At 39.2% G+C, this 13,792-nt stretch overlaps 1 protein-coding gene across 1 annotated transcript in view; it reads left to right on the top strand.

Annotated features, from left to right (window-relative positions):
- Positions 1-13,792, top strand: part of Cpne8 (copine 8) — a 272,518-nt gene that overhangs the window by 244,937 nt on the left and 13,789 nt on the right. The gene's annotated exons all lie outside the window — the stretch shown is intronic.

The raw sequence follows: 13,792 nt of genomic DNA, 5'->3' as shown, positions 1-13,792 counted from the left end.
GGGCCTTGGACTCAGGGCCTGAGCACTGTCCCTGGCTTCTTCCCGCTCAAGGCTAGCACTCTGCCACTTGAGCCACAGCGCTGCTTCTGGCCGTTTTCTGTATATGTGGTGCTGGGGAATCGAACCTAGGGCCTCGTGTATCCGAGGCAGGCACTCTTGCCACTAGGCTATATCCCCAGCCCCAAGGTGTTACATTTGGAATGTGATTTTTTAAATGTGTGTTTTAAAATGCTCCAGTGTGCTACATTAGAAATTGCATCTCTAAAAATCACCATCAATAATTCTAACTTGATCACTACTTAAGTCACCCATGGTAGGAATTTTCTTTATGCTACCAAATGTGGGAACATGGGCAGAAAGAACCACTGAGCTGCCAGTATCAAAGGGCTAAACCTTTCATTAGCACAGTAAGTGAATCTGAGCCTAGCATAGACCATGCTGCACCTCTACAATTACACAGTGTACTTTGGGAATGAAGAAGTGGGCATGCAATCAACATAATTACATGGACAAGCTCTGAAGGAGAAATTTCAGAGTTAATGTAGAACATATTGCAGCAAGAATAAACATAAAGTAACCTGAATCTAGAAGAAAGGTAATTTGTAGAGCAAGTGACTTGGAATAAGTATTAACTAAACTGAAAATACTTCTAGAAAACAGTACATGTGTTTATAGGATCATTTTTGAGCTTAAAATTAGAGGGTATCCAATGAGGAGAGGTTTGATTGCTAAACAGGAATCTGCAAGTTGTACTGACAATGCACCCCTATTAGCATTGGTGTTCTTCTGACTAATTCTACTAAGAAACTGAGAAATTTGGAGTTGACCCTGGAAAGAGTATGCAAGTCCATAATATAAATTAAAAGAAACATTTTAAAGCCTAAGGAAGATAAGAACCACAAATGCAAAATAAAGAAATAGAGACAATTTTTACATAAATGGAATTAGACTGAGAGAGATCTGCAGTCTCTACTTTGAAGTGCATATATTGATTGATTTTTATTTTGGTGAAGCATTGTGTGTGCTCTTCCACTTCCATGATGGTAGGCAGTGGCTTTAGTATTATGTGAACTTTGGTGGGGTACATCAGTTAACAATACTGACTGTATGGATGTATTCATACATGCACACACAGGAATAGACATATGCACGTGTAAATATTCATGCACCCATTGTGTAATTAAAGTAAAAGAAGAGGAAACACAAGCTTGGGAAAATGTCAAATAGAAATCAAGATGACCCTCCATGAGAAGGCACTTCAAAAAGGGAAAAAAATTGTTTAGAAACCATCAGATCAGTAAACAAGAATCCTTTTTATTTCCCTCTTTAAACTCAGGGCTTGGCACTATCTCTGATGTTTTTTCACTCAAGGCTAATGCTCTACCATTTGAATGACAACTCCACTTCTGGCCTTTATGGTGATTGATTGGATGAGAGTCTCTGAGATTTTCCTGCCTAGGCTGGCTTCAAACATAATCCTCAGATCTCAGCCTCCTGAATAGGTCACATGAGCCACCAGTACTCCATCATGAATTTGTTTTTTTTATTATCATTAAGGACCTGAACAGACTCAACATGTTTAATTCAACATGTCACTTCATGAGTACAATATATCTTGATCATCGTCACCCCTTCAATCATTTTCCTGAAATCATAAACTCTAAGAAAGATCAAAAACAAAAAATGGAGCATCAGTGATGGAATGTATATAAATGTATTTACTCCATATAAGGAAATATTAAAGACATGGACACTTTCCTACTTCTAGCTTTCAGCCCTTACTTTGATTCTGCGATTTCACTATATACCAAACCAAACTCTATCCATCATTTGTGGGTTAAGGCTAGCTATTTTTCCTCAATAAAGTATTTTGTAATGATAGAATCTGATATGGCATTCACAACAACAGGGTAAATTTTTCTAATGCTTATTTTGTTTTTAAAACCAGTGTTTAATCTGACCCAAGACAGATCACATCAGACTCTTCGGGAGGAGGGGGACATTCAGGACTATTTTATTTTTTTCAAGACTATTTTTACACTAGTATATTTTCAGAATTTCTTAAGTATAGTCAGGGATAAATGTAGGCTTGTCTGTTCTCATACTTCTCCAAACTCCTAAGGACTAAAAATATATAATGCTTACTCTGACCTTAAAGTACATTTTCTTAGGCAGGCACTGGGGACCTGTAATCCTAGCTACTCAGGAGGCTGAGATCTGAGGATTGTGGTTTGAAATCAGCTCAGGCAGGAAAGTCCATGAGTCTCTTATCTCCAATTAACCACCACTGTGGCCCAAAGTGATAGAGTACTAGCCTTGAGCACAAAAGCTCCGGGACAATGGTCAAGCCCTGAGTTCAAGTTCCATGATCTACAAAAACAAGTACATTTTCTTAAGGTTTTCCTTGATAATTATACATTTTTTACATTGTTGATCAGATGATGATTTCATTTGTTTTTGAGTTAGAACAAACCTCTTATTTTTCATCTAAATAATATAGTGTAAAATGGAATGAATACTGGACAGGGTCCTTAGGCCATTGTTGAAGATTTCCTTCAAGAAAACTTCTGAAAAGTAGAATTGGATGGACTTCAGCACCACACACCTTTCAGATTTAAACAGCCTTTGAACATATGGCAGTGATGATTAATTTTGTGCTGCTGTAACAAGATACCAACAGTTGGTCATTTATAGTACAAATTTCTTGGCAATTCTGGAATCTTGGTACTTTAAGATCAAGAGGCTGAAATCTGGCATGGATTTTCTTCTCACATCATTACATGGCAGAAGGCAGAAAGGCCAAGGAGAACATCTAGGGTCCATGATGACCACTCCAAGCCTTCTCCATCACAAGGGAGGTCACTGCCCGCATGCTCTAAGCCCCGCCTCTCCCATCCCTGTCTCAGTGCCTTATGCATTCCACCAGCAGGTCCTGAGGGTCCCTCCCCTTCGAGGTGTCTCTGTCCTTTCTAAACTGCACATACAGAAGAGCTTCACACTCATGAACCACTTTTCAGCTTCCAATATCACAAAGGCAATATGCATCCAATGAAAGCCATGGTTCAAATTGTGACTTTCCCATCTTTTTCCAGGCTACTGATAATGTTCTCTGGTGACATGTGCTGGGTCCTGGTCAACCACGAGTCTGAAGGGCAAATAGCAGGCTGAGCTGCTGAAGTCTCATGCTCAGCTCACCAGATGCATACAATGGATCCTGGACTTAATGATATTTCCAATTGATTTTGACAGTGATGTTATCAAGGGTTGCCCCGTTAAGCCCTCTGCATAAACATCTACATCTGGCTCAGTTTTGAAGGATGGCTGCACAGGTCTGACCAGTGACAAAGACTGCAGCAACTTGTTAAAAATTGCTTCAAGTGAGAAGTCTCTGCCCCTGGTCATCCTAGCTACTTAAGAGGCTGAGATCTGATGCTCAAATTTCAAAGCCAGCCTAGGCCAGAAAAGTCTGAGACTGTCATCTGCAATTAACCACAAAACATCACAAGTAGAGCTGTGGCTCAAGAGTGCTAGTCCTGAGCAAAAGCACTCAGGGACAGTGCCCAAGCTCCAGGTTCAAGCCCTAGTACTGGCAGAAAAAAAAAATCTCTGTCAGCCATGGAAGAAACTAAAAGCAAATCACAGCTTTTGCCTTCCAACTTAAGTTAATGGATTCAAATGGCTTCTGTTATCCTCAATTTAATTGAGAGGTGAGACAATGGGAAGACCCCAGAGGCAGAAAATTACATGGCCCCTAAGTTCCTGGACTAATAAATGATGTTTAAGGAGACCTTTGGACTGTATTAATTGCATATAGAACTGAGCAGAAGCAATGAGGCCATCATTACATTTTTGAGGAATTAAACTGCTTAAGAAATGCTTGAAATAGCTTGTTTAGTTCCAAAGATAACTCCTTATGCCCAGGCTTGCTTTGAACCATGATCCTCAGATCTGAGCTACGAGTGTCTGTCTGGCTCAGATAAGGAACTTTATCCCACAATATGAACTAAAAACTCCCATCTGTGCTCCCTAAGGAACTTGCATGATGCAATGTAAAGAAGTCATCTTTACCATGACTGCCCACAGATATTGGATATTAACTATATTACCATTATTGATTAACTTATTATATTATGCTCATAATATAATAATATTATCTATCACATTATATTATTATCTATTCTACCTAATATATATCTAATATATATTATATATCTTATATATCTATATACAATAGATATATATTTAGTATATTGTTGTCTATTTTATCTATTAACTATGGATATATATATACATATATATACACACACACACATATATACACACACACACACACACACACACACACACACACATATATATCTTTTTGTGCTGGCATTGAAGCTTGAACTCAAGGCCTGAACAGTATCCATGAGCTTGTTTTGCTCAAGGCTGGTGCTCTACCCCTTGAACCAAGCCTTCACTTCTAGCTTTTTTGACTTACAGGAAAGAAAAGTATTGATTGAACACAGAAAGATGAACATATGGGGAAAGACTGGGGCTGGGTGCCATGGTAAGGTGGGAACTTTGCCCTAAGTAGAGATTGGGTCTGTGAGGAAGAGGAGATTGATGGATATTTGGGAATTTGAGGAGGTTAAGGAAAAATGTCATCTAACATGTGCTGTCTCACTTTTCTATCCGATTCCTAATTTTTAACAGTGGCTATACAAATTCTAATTTTATTTCTTAGTCATACTTTTGCCAATGTGTTGCCATGTGGCTACTACTAGTCAGACTACATACAGAAGAACTTTGGAAAGTCTTCTTCAAGGTACTTAGTTTATGTGTGTTCTTCACCCATTCTCCCCATCCAGTTAGTGATAGCACTGTCTTGCTTGGCCAGTGAGAGCAAGATTGTATAAGAGTGTCACCAGTCTAAAAGAAACTAAAATGTTTATGAATAACAAAAACAGATCTCAGGAGTTGGGCACTGGTGGCTCACGCCTATCATCCTAGCTACTTAGTAGGCTGAGACTGAGGATATGGTTTTGAAGTTAGCAAGAAAGTCTATATGACTCTTATCTCCAAAGAAAGCTGGAAGTAGAGCTGTAGTTCAAGTGTTAGAGCTCTGGACTTGAGCAAAAAAGCTCAGAGACAGCACCTACTTCAAGCCCTAGGACACACACACACACACACACACACACACACACACACACGCACACCCCTCAGGAAGTAAAGATGTGACTTAAGTGGTAGAGTACCAGCCTCCAAGCAGAAATGCCATGTGAGAGGGAGAAAACCTGAGTTCAAACCCCAGTACTTGGGCAAAATAAGTCAAAGAAAATAATTAGAAGAAAACACAGGGGTGTATGACTTCAGATCTTCTAAAAGCAGAAGCAACAAAAGAAAGAAAAAGATAAATTATTTAAAGGTAGACCATAATTTTTTTTTGGCCATCCTGGGGCTTGAACTCAGGGCCTGAGCACTGTCTCTGGCTTCTTTTTGCTCAAGGCTAGCACTCTACCACTTGAGCCACAGTGCCACTTTCTGCTTTTTCTGTGTATGTGGTGCTAAGGAAATGAACCCAGGGCTTCATGTATGCTAGGCAAGCAGTCTACCACTAGGTCACATTCCTAGCCCGACCATAATTTTTTTAAACCAATGTTGTTCAGAGTAGTTTGTTAGTAACAGCTAAATTTAATTTTTAAAATGCAGTAAAGCTATGAAAATCATTAATCTGGAAAACTTTGAATTTCATTTCTTTTTTATTCTGGATGTATTCTTCACTAGAGTTCCTGAACAAGAGTACTGGTGAAAGCAGATGCCTCCCAAGTAGCTGGCAAGTAATAATGTAGATTGAATGACAAGTCAGAGAAATGTGAAGATGACAGAGAAGAAAGAAGAAACAAGAAGGATAGAGGGAAGATAACAAATGAAGGAAAAATTTGTAATATCTCAGCTTGGGATCATTAGATCCCAAGCCCAGACTTGTATAATTCTGAATTATTTTCTGTCTTATATTTGACATGCTACTTTGCATTTTATGATAAATTCAGACTCAAAGCAAACAGATGCTAAAGTTTATATGCAGAATTTTGCGACAGGCTTTTTTGTTAATGAGTTCCCTGAGAATGGAGACACAGATTTGAAAGATTTGCATAATTCTTTATTTTCCTTTCTTCCTTTCCTTCTTCCTCCCTCCCTCCCTTCCTTCCTTCCTTCCTTCCTTCCTTCCTTTCTTCCTTCCTTCCTTCCTTCTTTCCTTCCTTCCTTCCTTCCTTCCTCCCTCCCTCCCTCCCTCTCTCCCTCCCTCCCTCCCTTCCTTCCTTCCTTCCTTCATTCCTTCCTTCCTTCTTTCCTTCTTTATTTTTGTGCTGGCCTTGGGGCTTGAACTCAGGGCCCTGAGCATTTTAGCTCAAGGATAGCACTCTACCACTTGAGCCACAGCTCCACTCCAATAAATTTTTTCACAGACTTTTTTTTCTTTTTGCCAGTCCTGGGCCTTGGACTCAGGGCCTGAGCACCATCCCTGGCTTCTTCCTGGCTCAAGGCTAGCACTCTGCCACCTGAGCCACAGCGCCCCTTCTGGCCGTTTTCCATATATGTGGTGCTGGGGAATCGAACCAAGAGCTTCATGTGTAGGAGGCAAGCACTCTTGCCACTAGGCCATATTCCCAGCCCCTTTTCACAGACTTTTGTGCCTAAGCTGGCACAGTCCTCACAACTGAGCCTCCTGAGTGGCTAGGATTACAGGCATGAACCTCCCATGCCCAGTTAGAGGTTGTAAGCAAGGCTGATAACTAGAAAATTAGTCCTCCCAAATATCCTAACACCTAGATCCTGTGATTGATTTCTGTCCTTTATTGCTATCTTATTCTAATAGAATTTTCATGTGTGATCAGGTCTTGAGCTGTGAAAGCCAGTCTATGTTACACGGCTGGTCCAATATAAGAACAAAGGTATTAACAAGAGAAACAGACAAACAACAGACACCAAATTTGAATAGGAAGACTCCAAGATATTTTGGCAATTTGTGAATTGTGTGTGTGTGTGTGTGTGTGTGTGTGTGTGTGTGTGTGTTTGTGTGCATGTATGCATGTACCACCACCCCACCCCACCCCACCCCCCACCAGTACAGGGACATGGACTTAAAACCTAGATGTTATCACTTTGCTTTTTCAATCAAGGATGGCACTCTACCACTTGACCCATACCTCCACTTCTGGGTTTTTACTGAATGGAGTCTCAGGGACTTTCCTGCCCAGGGTGGCTTTGAACTAGGATTCTCAACCTCCTGACTAGTTAGGATTACAGGTGTGAGCACTAGTACCATGATTACTTGCTCATTTTGAAGATGGGAAAAAGGAACAAGAACCAAGATCATCTCTCGAAGCTGATAAAGGAAAGGAAATGAATTCTCCCCAAGGCCTCAAAGGAACACATGTCTGCAACCCTGTGATTTTTAGATTTCCTTTGATTTCCACCCTCCAACACTACAACACAGTAAGTTGACATTATTTTACGCCACTAGATTGTTCTTTCAGCAAAAAGAACCTAATATATTTTCAAGAATTCTAGTAATACAGTTTTCCACCATGCTTGCTTATATATTCCAACTGACTATATTTAATATTTATTGCCAACACATAGGGTTTCTTATTATTAATTTTACAATGTGACCCTTAACCTATCCTCCATTCATGCCAGATGCAGAAGCCAGCTCTTTTGCAATTCTTCCCAAGGAGCAAAAGATTTCCCTAAGGCTCAAAACAGAACCTCCTTTTGTATTAGTGTTTATTAATTATACAATATAATGAATTTCATCATAACATTTTAATACATGCATATAATGTACTTTGATCATAGGTACCCACCATTAACCCTTTCTTATTTCTAACTCCTGATATTTTCTTTTTTGGGCAAAAATGCTTTTTATATTTTTGTTTGGGGTTTGATACTGGGGTCTTGAATTCAATGCCTCACACTCTTGCTTACCTCTTTTTGCCCGAGGCTGGCACTCTACCACTTGAGCCATAGCTGCACTTCTGGCTTTTTGCTAGTGAATTGAACATAAGACTTTCTCAGACTCACATACCTGGGATGACTTCCTCTATTCTCAGCCTTGTGAGTGGCTGGGATTACAGATGTGAGCCATAGGCTGAAGATGCTTATTTTTATTGCTTATCATGCTATATAAATTTCCTTGGAGCGATTTTAATTTTACTTATTTTGTCTACAATGGCTTGGTTTTCCTTAAAATTACATTTTAGTATCTAAAAAATGAACCAGAATTTACCAGCTGCTGGAAAGTTGCCCTGAATAACTTAGGAAAACAGCCTGAGAGTGCTGACTATCACAGTCAGCACATTATCTAACCTGTCTGAGCTTTATTGACCAAATCAAACACCCTAAGAAGGAGCTCTATTTGATTAGATTGTATTTGTACCATGGATTAAGCCATGCTGCATTTCATGCAATACTATAGGGAGCTAATTAAATTTGAAAGTCAGCAAGAAGACGATTTTGAGAGACTGACAGACAAATCAAATGAGAGGCATGCAATTTAGTGTTGCTTTGTCTATGAAAGTAAAAATGGGGCTTTCAAATAGAAAATGAGTTGTGTTATGTTCTACTTATAAAGTATTCAATCTATCCTCCATAGATCGCAGAGAAGAAAATGATAGCAGGTTCTCGGATCCATGGTCAGCTTAGGAAGAAAACTTTGAGGGTAAAGATGATAAAATAAAAGATGATAAAATAAATGTCATTGGCTTCTTCCAGAAGAATTTGGTCTGTGAATCAAATTGCCCAGTCTTTTGTCTTCTTCAGCAATTTCTGTCCTGACTGTAGCCTGTTAGGTTGAGTTTGTTGCTTTTTTACTTTCAGTTCTGAATTTTCTTTCTTCCTTTCTTCTTTTTCTTCATTCCTTTCTTTCTCTTTCTGTCCTTCCTCTCCTGTTTTTCTCTATCTCTTTCTTCTCTTATTTTTGCAGGTTCTAGGTCATGAATTCAAGACCTGTGTGCTTTCCCCTAGTTTTATCCCTCACAGTTGGTGGTTGTCCAACTGAGCCACACCTCTACTTCCAACATTTTGCTAGGTAGTTGGTGATAAGAGTGTCTTAGATTTTTCTACCCAGGCTATCTTTGAATGGGGATCTTCAGATCTCAGCCTCCTGAGTAGCTAGGATTATAGGCATGAATCACCAGTGCCCAACAAGCACTGTTCTTTTATGGGTAAAAACATTAAATTTCATGGGAAAACATATTTGTAAGATATATAGCCAAACTCATTGCAAAAAAAGTAGGAGTGTTGTACTATTGTGATTAATGTAGGAGAAACATGATGAGAAACCTTTAAACTATTGCTGAAGTAGCTTAGAGGTATGAGATAAACTTGAGAGACAAGGTTATTGTTTGTCACATTGGAACAGGAGCTCTGATTTTGACTTCATACAGAGCACTTAGCTGGAATGGAACTCTACTCCAAGAAAAAAGTAATTGAATGGTCCTGTTTGTTCCAATGTCTTTAGGAAGTGAATTAAAAGAAGTTCAGCTCAAGGCAAACCTCAGGAGCCATGCCAGTTCCTTAAAGCCATAAATAGAGGAAAATGGAACTTTGGAGCAATGAAAGTCTAGATCCAAATCACAGGCTGTGATATCTGAATATTGACAGCTACTCCACAGAAAACAAAAGATAATCCACTACCATTGGTCTTAGCTCAAGCCATGAGCTATGTTGCTAACTCTCAGGACACACCCCCTGGCTGAAAATGAATGCTAATAAATACAATTAAACCACAAATAAAATGATCACACTAAAAAATGAAGCAAAAATGCAATGCATGTGGAAGCTAGGTGATGCCTAGAAAGAAAAACTGAAGAAAAACAAAAACTACAGTCACTACTGTTCAGTATCAATGTTTAAAATGATTTAAGGAAGGAAGGAAACCCACACTGAGCATGGTGTCATGAATAAAACACTAAATGTGTCATAGACAAATCGTATTTATAAAAATCAGAATCAAAATCAGAAGCCTTTTTGTGCTGATGTGCTGGTATTGCAGCTTGAACTCAAGACTTCTCACTCTTGCTTGGCTGCTTAGTGCTCAAAGCTGGCATTCCACTCCCTGCTTGAGCAATGCTTCCCCTCTCCAATCAAAACTAAGAATGGAATGGAATGTTCTATGTAGAACATCAATTTCAAATAAAGAGGAAAGATAGATTATAAAAATTAGTTTAAAATTAAAAATTAGTTTACTTAGAATAAAATATATTGAGATAGATTAAAATACTTCCAGACATAAAAGTCTAACACATAGTAATAGAAACTGCCTGATTAGTAATAAAGAAGGCTAAAAAATAACAGTCTGAGGGAAGATAATGGTTGATCATTTTCTAATAGAAAATAGTATTACTAGTTTTCAGTCTGGAGAGCCTCAAAAAGTCTGAGAAGGGAGAATTGATCCAGTTCTATGAGACGTTACAGGAAAGCTGAAGAAAATCTTCTAGGCCCTGGTAATTCACACTTGTAATCCTAGCTATTCAGCAGGCTGAAATTAGAGGATCACAGTACAAAGCCAGCCCAGGCAGGAAAGTATGTGAGATTCTTATATCCAATAAACTACTAAAAAGCTGAAAGTGGAGCTGTAGTAAAAGGGTTGGAGTGCCACTCTAGTGAAAAAGCCAAGTGATACCATAAGGTACTGAGTTCAAGCCCCAGAATCTTCATTCAAAAAAAAACTGAATAAAACCAAAAGAAACTCAGTACATCACTTTGACAATAAAATAGAAGAAAAAGAAAGAAAAAAAAAACAAAAGAAAGATGAGCTTTCAAAAGCAAATATTTTGTTTCAGTTTCTTTTTCTTCTTGATATATAAAACTCTAATTACATATCTTTTCAAATGTCTTATAATAGTGCAGAGGTCACCAAGATCTTGTTCCTTTTTATTAATTATTTTCTTTTCTAGGTTTAATATTCAGTTTTTCCAATTTTCTGTTTAGCCTTTCAAGTTCTTTTATTTCAGTCACTATAGTTTTTAGCTTAAGATTCTCTTCTGTTTTCTCTCCCTTCCTTCCTTCCTTCCTTCCTTCCTTCCTTCCTTCCTTCCTTCCTTCCTTCCTTCCTTCCTTCCTTCCTTCATTCCTCCCTCCCTCCCTCCCTTCCTCCCTCCCTTCTTTCCTTCCTTCCTTCCTTGCCACAAGCTGGTGACTCACATCTATAATCCTCGCTACCGAGGAGACTGAGATTTGAAGATCACCATTCAAAGCTAGCATGGACAGGAAAGTCCATGAGACTCTTAACTCCAATTAATCACTAAAAAACCACAAGTGGAGTTCTGGCTCAAGTGGTAGAGCAGCAGCCTTGCTAAGGGACAGAGCCCAGGCTCTGAATTCAAGGTCCAGCACTGGCAACAAAATATGTGTTAGTGTCATATATATCAAGCAATATCTCGTGCAAGAATGAAAAATATACAAAGTATTGCAAGCAGAAAGAGATACAATAGAGATACTAAAGTTTCTTACTTCCCTTTCCTTCCCTCCCTTCTTTTTCTTCCCTTTTCCCTCCTCATTCTCCCCTCCCATTCCTTTCCCTGGTATTGGTCTCTCAATCTTCCAGCCTCAAATATTAGGATACAACTGTGTGCTACTACACCCAGGTATTTTTCCTAGCAATTTTTTTGTTGTGGGGGGGGGGGTCTAGGGGTGTATGTGCTGTTTGTTTCTCCAATTTAAACAGGTTTCTCATTCTTTAGTTTATCATAAACCTTCTGGATTGCTACACTTATTAAAATCCTATTAATATCATCATTATTATTAATGCTGTTATCATAGCTTAACCTTAATGCTTGGCTCCTCCTTTTGGTTGGCTTGCTTGCTCACAGCTGATGCCCTGCCACTTGAAACATGCCTCCAACCCAGATTTTTGCTGGATAATTGGAGATAATGTCTTCATACTTTTCCGTCTGGGCTGGGTTTGAACTTTGATTATCCAGGTCTCAGCCTTCCGAGTATCTAGAATAATAGTTGTGAGCCACTAGTGCCAAGACCCAGTTTTCACAGTGTATGAGTAAATAAGCCATTGTAAAAGGTAAAAACCATGGAAAAGCATTTATTACTTGCCCTTCTGCATGAGGTCAGGCTACTGCACTTGGATTTTCTTGACTTCTTGTGTGTGACAGATAGAGACAGAGACAGAGACAGACAGACAGACACACACACACACACACACACACACACACACACACACACAGTTGTGGGGCTTGAGCTCAGGTCCTGGGCACTGTTCCTGAGCTTTTGTGCTCAAGACTAGTGCACTACTGTTTAAACCACACTTCCACTTCTTTTTTGGGTGGTTGATTGGAGTTAAAACTCTCAAGGATTTTCCTGACCAGGCTGGTTTTAAATTGTAATCCTCAGATCTCAGCCTCCTAAGTAGCTAGGATTACAGGTGTGAGCCACCAATGCCCACATTTCTCTGACATATTATCACTCATTGCTTGGGAATCCTTTGGAAGGATGTCAAAGGAGCAAGTGTAGCTCCTCCCACCAAGCTCCAGCCCTGTAGTTCCTGGGTGCTCACACCCCTGTCCTTGGGCTGGCATTCATTGGCCTTGAGCATTCATACAGATGTCTCAGAGTCTGTGATGAAGGTGAGGCCCCCCGTGGCAACTGGGTAGAAATCTGCAACTATTGCTTTAAATTGTGCTAGATATGATCAGAAGCATGATGGGCAAGATTAGCATTTTGTTTCTTGCTGGCTCATTTCAGGTACCAACATCAGGAACTCTGCCTCCTGCTACTCCTGTTCCATGGCAAATAAAGTAAGATGAGAAACTTACCGCTCAAAATAGGAAATACTGTAAGTTGGTGCCTCTCATCAAGGAACTCTTGTGCTACTGAGGAGCTATTTTTATTCCACATCAGATCACATGCTTCAATGCTACCAGAAGTCTTTATCTGAAAATACTGAGCACTTTGTGCTTGCCAGCAAGAGGCTTTGCCTTTAACCAAACCATTTCAATGCTTTGGTGATTAATCCTGTGTCTAAAACAACAATACAGTTGGGGGTTGCAATATTCATACATTTATTTGTTCTAAGTAACTTAGCCAGCTGTTGATACTTCGGGGTGTGTGTTTGTGTTCCATGACTGGGTCTTCAACTCAGGGCCTGGACAGTGTCACTTAGCTTTTTAGTTCATGGTTGGTGCTGTACCACTTGAACCACACTTTCACTTTTGGTGGTTAATTAGAAATGTGAGTGTCATGGATTTCCTTGCACTGGCTGGCTTTGGACCACAGTTCTCAGATCTCAGCTTTCTGAGTAGCTAGGATTCCAGGGTGAGCCACAGACAGCCAACTGGATACTTTTCCTATTTAATCCTAAATATAGATTGGATTAGAGAAAACAGAAAAGCAGTGATGAAATTTTAAAAATTGAGAGTTGACTCACTTACTACTTAGATGTATAGGCAGATAGATAGTTGATAGATGCTAGATAGCCTAGAAAATTTTAACTTCATATATGTCCTGTGGAAGAAATCATTAAATTCTTTGAAGATATAAAGATGAATAAATCATTTTGAGAGGATAGTGATCTAGTCAGAGACCAAAGTATTATGTCTAAATATTCTTTTTCCTACTTGACATAATGGAACACTCAGATTTCAACTGGACTTACAGTTATCCTAAACCACCTTCTCAGATCTTTTGAATTATTGTGTGACTAATTGAAATGAAGATATGTGGGAGATGGACAAAATCCTGAGAAGTGTTCTTAAGGGGATCAGGAAGAAGCAGGACATTTCTGGGAATACTT

Source organism: Perognathus longimembris, chromosome 1 (genome assembly GCF_023159225.1).
Source record: "Perognathus longimembris pacificus isolate PPM17 chromosome 1, ASM2315922v1, whole genome shotgun sequence".
NCBI lineage: Eukaryota > Metazoa > Chordata > Mammalia > Rodentia > Heteromyidae > Perognathus > Perognathus longimembris.
This window is presented reverse-complemented; position numbering and strand designations above follow the sequence as displayed.